Source organism: Nanorana parkeri, unplaced genomic scaffold, assembly GCF_000935625.1.
Source record: "Nanorana parkeri isolate BGI_ZX_2015 unplaced genomic scaffold, ASM93562v1 scaffold326, whole genome shotgun sequence".
NCBI classification, from domain to species: Eukaryota; Metazoa; Chordata; class Amphibia; order Anura; family Dicroglossidae; genus Nanorana; species Nanorana parkeri.
In genome coordinates, this window is record NW_017306594.1 from 1,396,167 (window position 1) to 1,407,349 (window position 11,183).

The 11,183-nt window shown below is 44.3% G+C and overlaps 1 long non-coding RNA gene across 1 annotated transcript; it reads right to left on the reverse strand.

Annotated features, from left to right (window-relative positions):
* Nucleotides 1–492: 492 nt before the first annotated feature.
* Nucleotides 493–10,007, reverse strand: LOC108788462. Its single transcript, XR_001941339.1, has 3 exons — nt 9,921–10,007; nt 8,760–8,762; nt 493–502 (listed from the first exon to the last, which is right to left on the reverse strand). It is a non-coding gene; the product is annotated as an uncharacterized LOC108788462 (long non-coding RNA).
* Nucleotides 10,008–11,183: the final 1,176 nt, after the last annotated feature.

Genomic DNA, 11,183 nt, shown 5'->3' on the forward strand with positions numbered 1-11,183 from the left:
TTGCACCAGGGCCCTTTGGTTATTAGGTCTGCCACTGCATGCATGCTATTAACCGTGTTGAATAAAGAAAAGAATATTCTTGAGCAAAGTATGCTCTTTGTATTGTGTGTCTTTAATTGTCTTTTACCTTGCACATCACACAAATTGAAGAGATTGAACAGTTGTTCATCCAGTGGCATCACAAGGGTGGTGCGGGGGGTGCGGCCCGCACCCGGATGACACCATTGGAGGGGTGACACCAAAATGACTCACAACTGTGTTCATCCAAAGTATTTTGGCAGCTTTAACACACCACCCCCCCATGGGAATACATATGGAATATATAATATCACAGACAGCCGCACAAGCTGCATGAAAAGCAGCTGCAGGTGTCAGTGAGCAAACAGGGAGGGGCAGTGTGATAAGGAGGAGTGGTGGGGGGAAGGGGGGTGGATGGAATACTGCATTTGAGGAACTACTAGTATATAATGCCATTCACATTGAAGTACTCACCACAGCTCTCCTTATCAGTAGAGGACATATCATCATATCCTGGGAAAACTCTCCCTGCTATCAAACTCCACTGGTCAACCTTCTTCCTATTGTTCTTATATTGAAAGTGTCTGCTGTCATACAGCTCAGGGCACTCTCCAACCATACTTATGAATCTCTCTGGGTCACAAAACTTGTCCACCATTGTTCCTTTGCTCTCCAGCTCACAAGGTCACCTTTTCCAAAGACAGGAAGTGACCAAGGAAGATTAGGTCATGACAGATAACCATAGAGGTTTCTTTTCTTTATGGTTATTTTTTTTTTCATTGAATTGCATTGCGTTTTTGATGCATTCCAGAGCAGGTCCAGAGCAGGTAAAATAGGGCTTGCTGCAGTTTTTTCACCTGCTCTGGAACTGCACGCTGCAATGTGAACTGGAGCTAAAAATACCATAGGAATACATTGGACGCAGTTTTGATCCGGTCTGCACCTGCTCTGCTCCGCGCTTGGTGTGAACTAGCCCTGAATGAATTACTATTTGCCCGAATATATGAAAAATGTATTCGGGCACATAATAATTTGTTTGAGAATGTGCGGCGGCCATGTTGGCCATCGGCGTGTTCTGCGAATGCGTGCCACTATCTTGGAGGCGAGGAGCATGATGTCACATGATGTCAGGCGCCGCCATCTTGGTGTATACCTAGATATACATCAAGATGGCGGCGCCCAACACGTGCGGTGTTATATGACGCCATGCACCCTGCCCCCAGAACACGCCAATGGCTGAATCCAAAATAGCATAAAAATATGTTTTGTTTGATGAAACGAATGAAAATGTTTTAAGTTTTCATTCATTTCATCTGAAATGAATTTTTAGTCTTTGCACATGTCTAATAATACATGTGTGTGCGGCTGGTGTAATTTTCACTTTTTTTTTTATATAATTTTTTATTATTTTAACTGTTGGGGTGCTTCAGGGAAATATTGGGGGTCTAAACAGACCCCTGACATTTCCCTTTTTAAAATAGAAAAGAAATTGAGGACACAAAGTCCTCAATTTCTTTTTCTGCAGCCTCAGCACTCAATGAATGGGAAGCACTCAGTACAGAGGCTTCCCATTTATTCACAAAGTGATGATAGTTAAATATTTACTATCAAGCAGTTTATGAATGGGGAGGAGCCTCTGTAGTGAGTGCTACTCCCCATTCAGAAATTCATGAATGAACAGGAATTTATGTAAATCACATCCTGTTCATTCATAACTGGGGACACATAGTACTATGTGTCCCCAGTTATTTACAAACACCGGAGTGATCAGATGATCACTCCAGTGTTTGTTCCGCACACACAGAGGATCAGTAAATGTCACAGATCCTCCTCTCGGCCACGCACACAGCCGCTGTCATCCTGAAACTGACAGGATGACAGCGGCTGCTCTCTCTTCCCCCGCTCGGCCGTCCTGAAAGCCTCAGCTTCTCTCCCTTCTCCTCACCGCTGGCCATCCGACATGACAGCGCCCTCCCCACACAGGCTTCAGCAGACAGTTTCTCCTCGGAACCGAGATCAGCGCTTAAGCGGGCGGGCTGAGGAGGGAGTGCTGTCATGTCGGATGGCCAGTGGTGAGAAGTCGCTCCTAGGACGAGCTGTGTCGGCCGCCTGGCACCCTTGTTGCGCCCACAGCTTGAACACCCCAAAGGCCGGCCCTGCAGCTGTGCATGGCAACCAATCAGCTTGTTTCTTTTTCAAATTTTTAATGAACAAACTGAAAATAGAAGCTGATTGGTTGCCCTGGGCAACTGCTCCAGATTCTATATGGTCCAGTTTTGATAAGTTCCCCCCAATGTGCGGAGTGTGGGGGAAAGTCTCTGGAGAAGACAGCAGCTAGAGACACGGTAAGGCTGCGCTCGCCGGTGGATCCAGGGATCAGGATTCTTTATTTTATGTTCCCAGGGACATAATTTGTTGGGGGACGGTCTCCTCAATCCGGGGACTGTCCCCGAAATCAGGGAAGAATGGTCGCCCTACCCTAAAGGGCTTTCACATGAAATGAGTTGAATGCATGATGGCAACATTGAATGCTGTGAGGAACATGCAATCGACATTCTAACCGGGAGAATAGAAAAGCAATAAGATGCAGAAGAGCCCGAGGAACATGTACGTCCATCCCGCCCGTCAGCCTCTTATCTAGAAACATGAATGGTGTATAATTGTCACACTACATCTCGCCCTCAGTGACACCAGCCATGCTGTCACAAACAGGAAGGAGTAGGACGAAGGAGAGAGAGAGAGAGAGCACAGAAGAGGGAGGGGCATCTGCAGACGTAGGGAAGGCAGGAGGCGGAGACTGTTGTGTCACTGCTCGCAAAGCACGATGGGAGCTGTACAGCTACGGCAGTTCGTTTCTACAAGATTGGATGCGGCTCACGACGTGGGATGACATTGGCCATTGTTGGCGTGTTTAGAGCCGGTGATGTGTCAAACGTACGGCACACAGCTCTCTATACACAGAGAGGACTCCTGAGCAGGTAGTATGCGGCTTTTATACAACCAATACATGACATCTGTGAAGGTGCACTTATCCTTTAAGTGTGTGTATCCGTCCCTATAGGGTTATGTTACCCTCCGGTGACATGAATATGTCTCATTGTAACTGGAGCAGAGCTCCTTGGAATCAGCATAAACAAGTCATCGTTTCCTCAGCAGTAAACAATGAGGCTCAGTATTCCCAGGCTGGGAGTGACTGGCATCTCTGGTCTAGCAGCTGTCAGGGTGTTAGAAAAGGGGACTATTCACCGGACAGCCTGTGTGCTCTATAGATAGGCAAACATTCATGTGCACCGGGCACTGGAGCTTCAGAAAGACATGGAGGGGGCAATCTACTAAACTTGGAGCAGTGCACACTAACCAAGCAGCTTCTATCTTAAGTTCTAGTTCACAGTAGAACTATGTGCCGTCTGTGCCGATGCAATGCGTTTTGACACAATTGATTTGTATTTTTTTGCTTATAATGGGATCTTAGATGTGTTCCAGTGCGTTTTTCATGCGTTCCGCTGCAGCTAAAATAGGGCAAGCAGTATTTTGTTAGTGACTGCATGGAAATGGACTAGTGTGAATAGAGCCCCAGAAATCCCATAGGAAAGCATTGTGATGTATTTTGGCTGCAGCAGCTGAACTGAACAGACTGCATCTGGTGTTAACTAGCCCTAAGTGTGTTCAGTTATGCTTTGAGGGCCCATTCACACCACATCCAGATCCTGACCAGACTGTTTCCAGACCCAAAAGGCATCCTAATGTATCCCTATGCTATTTCTATCCTCTGTTCACATCAGCGAGTCTGTACCAGACCAGAAAAATATTACATGTCTGAGGGACCATTCACACCACATCCAGATCATCTCCAGACTAGACCGTTTCCAGACCCAAAATACATCCTAATGTATCCCTATGCTATTTCTGGCCTCTGTCCACACCAGCGCAGTCCAGACCAGACCAGAAAAATACTGCATGTCTCATTTTGTCTGCTCTGGAATGTACTGGAACTGCGGGCAGGTTCACATCATTTTCTGGACCAGATCTGATCCACAAACATGGTGTGAAACTTCCCTGAGGGCCCAGTCACACCATCAAGAGTGTGTTCCAGTGCGTTCAGCCTCTGGCACGCAACCCGACTGGCTCACTTTGTTTGGGGGCGTGAGGAGGTGTGGCGGTGCATTGAACACAAGCCCCCCCACCCGCAGCGGGATGGCCAGCACCCCAATGCGTGGCACATTCGTGCCTGTGTTCTGATCCAGTGTGATCTGCAAAAAATAGTGCACTAATATGCCTGCATGCAACGCTGTACTGAAATGAATTTTAGACCATTTTTTGGGGAGAGATAGAGTTTTTTTTTTTCTTTTGGTGGTATTTAATCACCACTGGGGTTTTATTTTTTACGATATAATGAAGAAAGTATCGTAAATTACGGGGGGAAAAACTGTTTTCCCTATGTTATGTTAAAACATTTTGTATTCGTACTCCTATTTTTTGTAAAATATAAAAGACAGGGTCACGTTGGGTAAATAAGACACCAAACATGTCAAGCTTGAAAATTGTGTGTGCCTGTCTAATCGCAAAAAAATACCATATCCAAAATTGACCATAGGCGATGCTTTAACCTCCTGCCGTCCGCCCCTTAAGAAAAAACGGACGGACGGTGGACTCGCATCAGCGGGTTGCCGTCTCCAGACGGCATTTTTTCCTGCTCCCTAGCCCGCTCGCACGGGCAGGAAAGACCCACTCGTTTTTACAGCCGTTAACGGCTGTTTCACATACAACCGATCAGCGGCACTATAGCCGCCGATATTACGTACATATAAACGTAAATGTGCGTCAAATGTGTCAGCGCGCGAAAACGACATTTGCGCTACACATGTTACACATCGCCGCGAACGTGGGAATGAGAGCAATCATTTTAGGACCATCAATCACTGATAACACTAAACTGATGAGCTGTAAAAGCTTTTAAAGCATCGCCTATGGCCAATTTTGGGTAATGTAGTTTTTTTATGTTTCACGCGCATGCACAATTTTAAGGCTTAACATGTTTGGTGTCTTTTTACCTGACGTGACCCCGTCTTTTATATTTTACCAAAAAATTGGGTAATAAATGTTTTATCATTTAATATAGGGGAAACAGTTTTTTTAAAAACAAAATTCTGTAGATTTTCCTTAATATAATAAAAAAATAAACCCCCCGTGGTGACTAAATACCACCAAAAGAAAGCTCTATCTGTCCCCAAAAAAGGGTATAAAATTCATTTCAGTACAGCGTTGCATGGGGGAATAAATGTCAGTCAAAGTACTGCAGCGCTGAATACTGAAAAATGGCCTGGATGGGAAGGGGGTTTAACACACCGGACTTCAAGTGGTTAAAATCTTTTACTGATCATCAGTTTAGTGTTATCAGTGAATGATGGCCGTAAAATTATTGCTCTCTAACGTTCGCAGTGATATGTAACATGTGCGGTGTAATTGGCGCAATTGTCGTTTTCACACGTATGCGCACCCTTCGCATGATAGCATGTGTGTATGTGGGGCTGGGGACTTAAAAAAAACTTTTTATTTGTGACTTTAATTTTTTTTTACTTATCTTTTTTTTATCACTTAGGGGAACAAGAAGCACCCTATGTGATGGCAAAGAGGATGTGACAGGTCCTCTTTGTGGAGACATGAGGGGTCTTTGAGATCCCTCATGTCATCTAGGGACCACCAAAGAATCTGATGAAGCAGAGATCTGCTTTATCAGCTTCTCTCCAGCTTCTGTAGCTGGAGAGTGACAGCAGAATGCGGAAGTGATGTAACATACATCACTTCCGCATTCTGACACTGGAGAGGAGATCGGAGGGAGATTGTATGCTGACCTCCCTCCCTCTGATCCCTTGTCAGAGAGCCGCCATGCCTGTCCCAGCCCGCCCTAGGCACAGCAGATAAACCACTCCTCTAGTGTTGCAATTGGCAAAATGATGACTGGACCCAAATTTACTAGCGCCAAAGAGCACAAGCAGGTTTTTAGTACACAAATTAAGAGTCCACAGAGGATACAGCAGTGTAAAATTGGGCAGGTAGAAGGACAGCTTTAATCCGGAATAAGAAGAAACTGTGAATGCTCCACTTCAAGCACCCCAAAAGACTCTTTCAACATAAATTAAAAACACACAAAAGGAATGAACCCCAATATAGCAGTTTAACCTAAAATACCACCCCTTAAACAAAAGGCCTTTAAAAAAAAAAAAGAGGGAAGACTTGCAGCACAAAAAAAAAAGTTTGCTATGGACGGGACTGCAACTAAAAGTGACCACTGACATCAAATCAACCACAATATAAGACAAAAAAAATCTCCCAATAAGATAAGAAGAAATCAAACTGCAGCAAAGAGTTGATTGTCCAAAGAACTAGCAATCAGAATAAAAGTATAATTTCCTAACTGACCCTAATCTCTCTCTGTGCAGTTTTCACTTTACTTCTGTTTTCCCTACAACCAATTCCAATTCACTGACACTGTGGGATACTGTCCCTTCTAAGCCACCTGGCTATAATTCAAAAACCATGTAGTGCATTATGGTTTAAACAAAAAAAAAAAAAGGATCCTGGCCTAATCCCAAACCTATGGTAGCGGAGAACCTGAACCTCACATCTACTGATTACATCAAGCCACTGGCAACTCGTCAGTTTAAGGGCTCCTTCACACCAAATGCAGACCCGATCTGCATGAGTTTCTGCACACGCAGTACAGTGTGTTTTTACGCCTTCAGGGCTGTTTTTGCAACAAAACAAAAAACTTTTCTTTTTTTAGTTTAAAATGGTCTTCCAGTGCGTTTGCATGCGTTTTTGATGTGTTTCCATGCGTTCCAGAGCAGGTAAAATAGGTCTTGCTGCAGTTTTTTTATGCATGCTCTGGAACGGAACGCTTCGGTGTGAACTAGAGCCCAAAATACCATTGGAATACATTGGATGCAGTTTTGTTCCGGTCTGTAACTGCTCTGCTCCTAGAACGCGCTTGCTGTGAACTAGCCCTCAGTGGAACTACAAGTCCAAGGATTCCTTGACAGAGTATTATGAGATCAGCCAGGGAGCTTGCAGGCCATGCTTGATTTTGCATGTTCACAGCAGCTGGAGATACTGGCTGTGCTTTCTGTATATTTTCAGTTGCATCCTCTGTAACCACTCCAAAGTATCAGACATGTGAAAGTTATTAATGAATGTTCATTTGTTAATGTTTAATCATTGAATGGAATGAGTCATACCGAGCAGTATGGAAAAGAATAATAGGATGACCCAATTTGTTTCTGGGAAAGGTACTTCACTACTTCATGTCTCGGTATACTGTATGTCAGCTCAGCTGTCGTTGACGCTGTATGCCCAGGCTTTCACCTCTGTTCTTCTCTTTGCTGCCTTATTCTCCCTTTTCATTCTCATTCATACATTTAACCAATCAAATCAATATAGGTATTTTTTTTATCTTCACATATACGATTGTTTCTGACTCATTTCATGATTTAAATCTATGAATGCAAACCTGTATGTAGCCCATACTAGGCAGAGTTTCAGGTCTTCTTTACAGGAAGGATCATAAGCTGCATACTGTCCCTTTTGCTTTTCTGCCCCCTTATTAAAAAAAAAAAAAAAATGCCCGGGGTTGAGCGCTAATTTAGCTAGAGTTTTTTTTGGTATCGAGGATGAGTACCAATATTTTTTTTCCGCTACTTGCCGATACTGGAAATCCCATTGAGGAAGCCCTGGGCACTATCGCCACCCGGCTTCCCGATTCGCAGGGAAGCTGGAGCCGGCTTTCTGGCCAATTGGGAAGCCGGGGGGCGGGTAATAACTTGCTGCCTGGTTTCCTGATTGGCCAGCTTCTCGGCCAATCAAGAAGCCGGAGGGCGAGTCATTACCCACCCCTGGCTTCCCAATTGGCCAGGAAGCCAGCTCCAAACTCCCTGGTGAAGAGGGAACATGGAGCCGCCTTGCCGGGCAGTGTGTAATGACTCGCCACCCGGCTTCCTGATACCGGAAGTTCCGGCATCGGGAGCATTTGGGCGCGTGCGAGTATTCGTCCAAATATTTGGTATCGGTGCATCCCTAAATTTAGCTATGCGCACTCTGTGCTGTGGCAGCCATTTCCTTATTCTACAAACTGCTATAATTGCCTGTACTCTGATCAAAAGAGTGAAGCTAACGATATCCTGCTCAATAAATTTCCTTTCACTGCATTGATAACAGTGCGCTTGTAAGACTCCCAGCAAATTAAAAATATATTTTTTGTCATTGTGCATAGTTAGACCCTTATCATCTCACTTGAACCCCTCTCCTGCTGATGTGGACACTCAAATCCTTTCGCTCTGTTAGGACTCTGGTACTAGAGGCGCAACTGAGTGACATATCCCTCTATTCCCAGGCTTGATGCAAAGGTGGGGCAGGATGGCAGCACCTGATTAAAGTGGACCTTTACGCCCTTTCACTAAGATTCACAGCGGCATGCAGCTCTACATGCATTAAACAAACTTTTTTTTTCCTGTTTACTTACAAATAGATTATAATTAATTCATCCAATTCCTGGCCCAGTTCTGGCACAAATGATATATGTGCCAAAGTGTTGCATCCTGGGAAGGTTACATCAGCAGAGCATTGCTGGGGAAACGTCATCTGTAATCTCATGGGAAAGGCATTTTCCTCCCCTGAGATGATGTGCATGGTCACATGTCCTACTCACATGTGCCAGAGTTCCAGGAAGTAAAGGGAGAGCTAGGAACCTGCTCTTAGTTAACATGGCCACTGTCAGAAGACTGGGAAGGAAAAGAGAAATAAGGTATAAAAAGCCGGCAATTATCTAGAAGTATGTGTTTGTAGATTGTCATTAGTAAACATTTCTAAAGGTGTGTCTGTTTGTTATTTAAAAGGTATGGGTAAAGTTTCTCTTTTATGTAGTAGCACATTCATAGAGCATGCACAATCTTTAAAGAACAACTCTGGGCATGTAAAAGTGTAACCCTGGCAGTGGGACTACCCCTGCACTGCAAGGGTTACGTGCTCGTTTTGGTCTAGGGTTTAAAATAAAAGATATACTCACCCCATCCTTGGTCCCGCCTGCCTGCTAGACCGGTCCGCACAGCCTCTTCTCTAGGCTCAGGCGGTCTAAGGATCTGTGATGTCATCATATTGCCTTGCATTGGACGTGAGGATGCTGACGGACATTCCACAGCCTGACTGGCGGGGAAGAGAGGTGAGCGTTCACCGCTGTGGGACGGAGGAACAGGTGAGTGTATCTTCTTTATTTTAGCCCCTAGACCAAAATGAGCCCTTAACCAGTGTGTGGTAGCACCAAAGGCAAGGGTACATTTTTTCCAAAGCCGGAATTCTTTAAAGTGACATTAAAATCAATTTTTTCCCCTCCCCCCGATATTAATTGAAGCACTTACCTTAAATGATGTCTCTTAATCCGATCTTCCTCTTCTTTCCTGTTGTTTTCATCTGTCCCTCCAGCGCTGCTGCGGGTCTCCGATCCAGCGCTGTGCATAGAATTACCTTGTGTCTCTCCTCGCATCCCGGCCGAAAATGTGAACTGCGCATGCGCCCGCCCCAAGATGCTTTGCGGCCGCCCGAGGATCTTCACATTTTTGGACGGGAGCGTGTGGGGAAGACACGGGTGAGTATTGACCTCTGTTAAAGCGTGTTTTTTTTTTTTTTACACTTTTTGCATAGATCTACTGCTTGCTAGCTCTATGCAAAAAAAACAGAGGCTTTAATTATCCTTTTAGTACATTCAAGGATATGTAAACCCAGCCACTATAATTACAACATTTTAGTGAAAAGTAATTCTCAATATTTGTAAATGTGCAGCATTCATTAAAATAATACCTGGTGGTGATGAAAGTTCTCCTGTTTTTAATCATGTCTTTTTCTTTTTTTGTTACAGAGAATAAAAATGTGGCAGAGTGTCGGTTTGACATTTTTGGTCTTTGTGGCCACATTGATCTGTGTGCTGCTGTTTATGCTGTGTGGTAAGTATTTTGCAGATGGTTATAATCTATGGTGTATAATGTATGGTGTATAATGTATGTGGTGTTTTCCCTCTGACAGGTTATAGGGGTCTCTACTTCTTCTTTATAGAGCTATATATATGTAGCAACTTAAATAACTTGTAAAAAGGTGGGCAGGGGGAGTTTCAACATTAATGTCAGCCCAAACCCCCCCCCTCTCTCTTTCCCACCCCGGGCAGCTATACAGTAAGGGCTTGTACACACCGTAAGCGTGTGCTTTTCAGAGTGGTAGCTGCTGGAACGCACTGCGATCGCTGAGAAACTTCCACGCCCACCACGCAGTGCGATCGGACGCGTGGCAAAAGTTTGCCAGCGTTCCGTTCCACTGCAAACGCAAAAAATAGGTAGGGCAAGTTTTCGGTGTGAACAAGGCCTAAGGGGTAAAACCACCCAAAACTAATATTTGATGTGGAGAGCTATCTGCCATTTTCTTATTTCTTTGGAACAGTATTGGGGTGAACCTGCCCTGACCAGGGCAGGGGATCCCTTTTTCTTTTTCTTTTTAATCTACTTGTTTATTATGGACAATGTTTTTTGCCATATCCCTGAATACATAAAGGGGGGGTGAGAACTCCCACAACTAGTTCCAAAGAAGATATATCCTAAAGTCAGAAACCTTATAATATCCTAATATCCCCCATTCAGTGTTTTTGGTAATTGTATAACTATGGGCCAGCATAGATCTTTTCCTTTTTTTTAATGGGCAGTGATACAGCAGCTTGTGAACTTGGGCTAACCCCTGATGTGAGTCAAGGGTGGTAGGCCATGTTTGCAAGCATTGTGGTCTGGACAGTGACATACTTTTAGTGCTTGTTTTGTCAGTGGCTGGATTTAGCAGTTGTGGTGCAATTGTCGTTTGGAACAGTAAGTATGACTAAAAGGCCATTTGAGTTCAGTCTAGCTCTGTAAGATGTGGTGGTAGGCAGTGGATACAAGAATTTGTCAGACATTGATTTCCAAATAAGCTGTTCTTCCATTACAAGTAGGAAAAAATGCTAATAAGATTCAGTAGCTGTTCATTTTATAACCGATCCTAGGAGTAGTCATCTAAAGCTGATCTCCCGACTAAATAAACAGTTGAGATACATATATGGAAGTTATTTTGTCCATTTATTCTAGAGATTTACGCAACCCAAC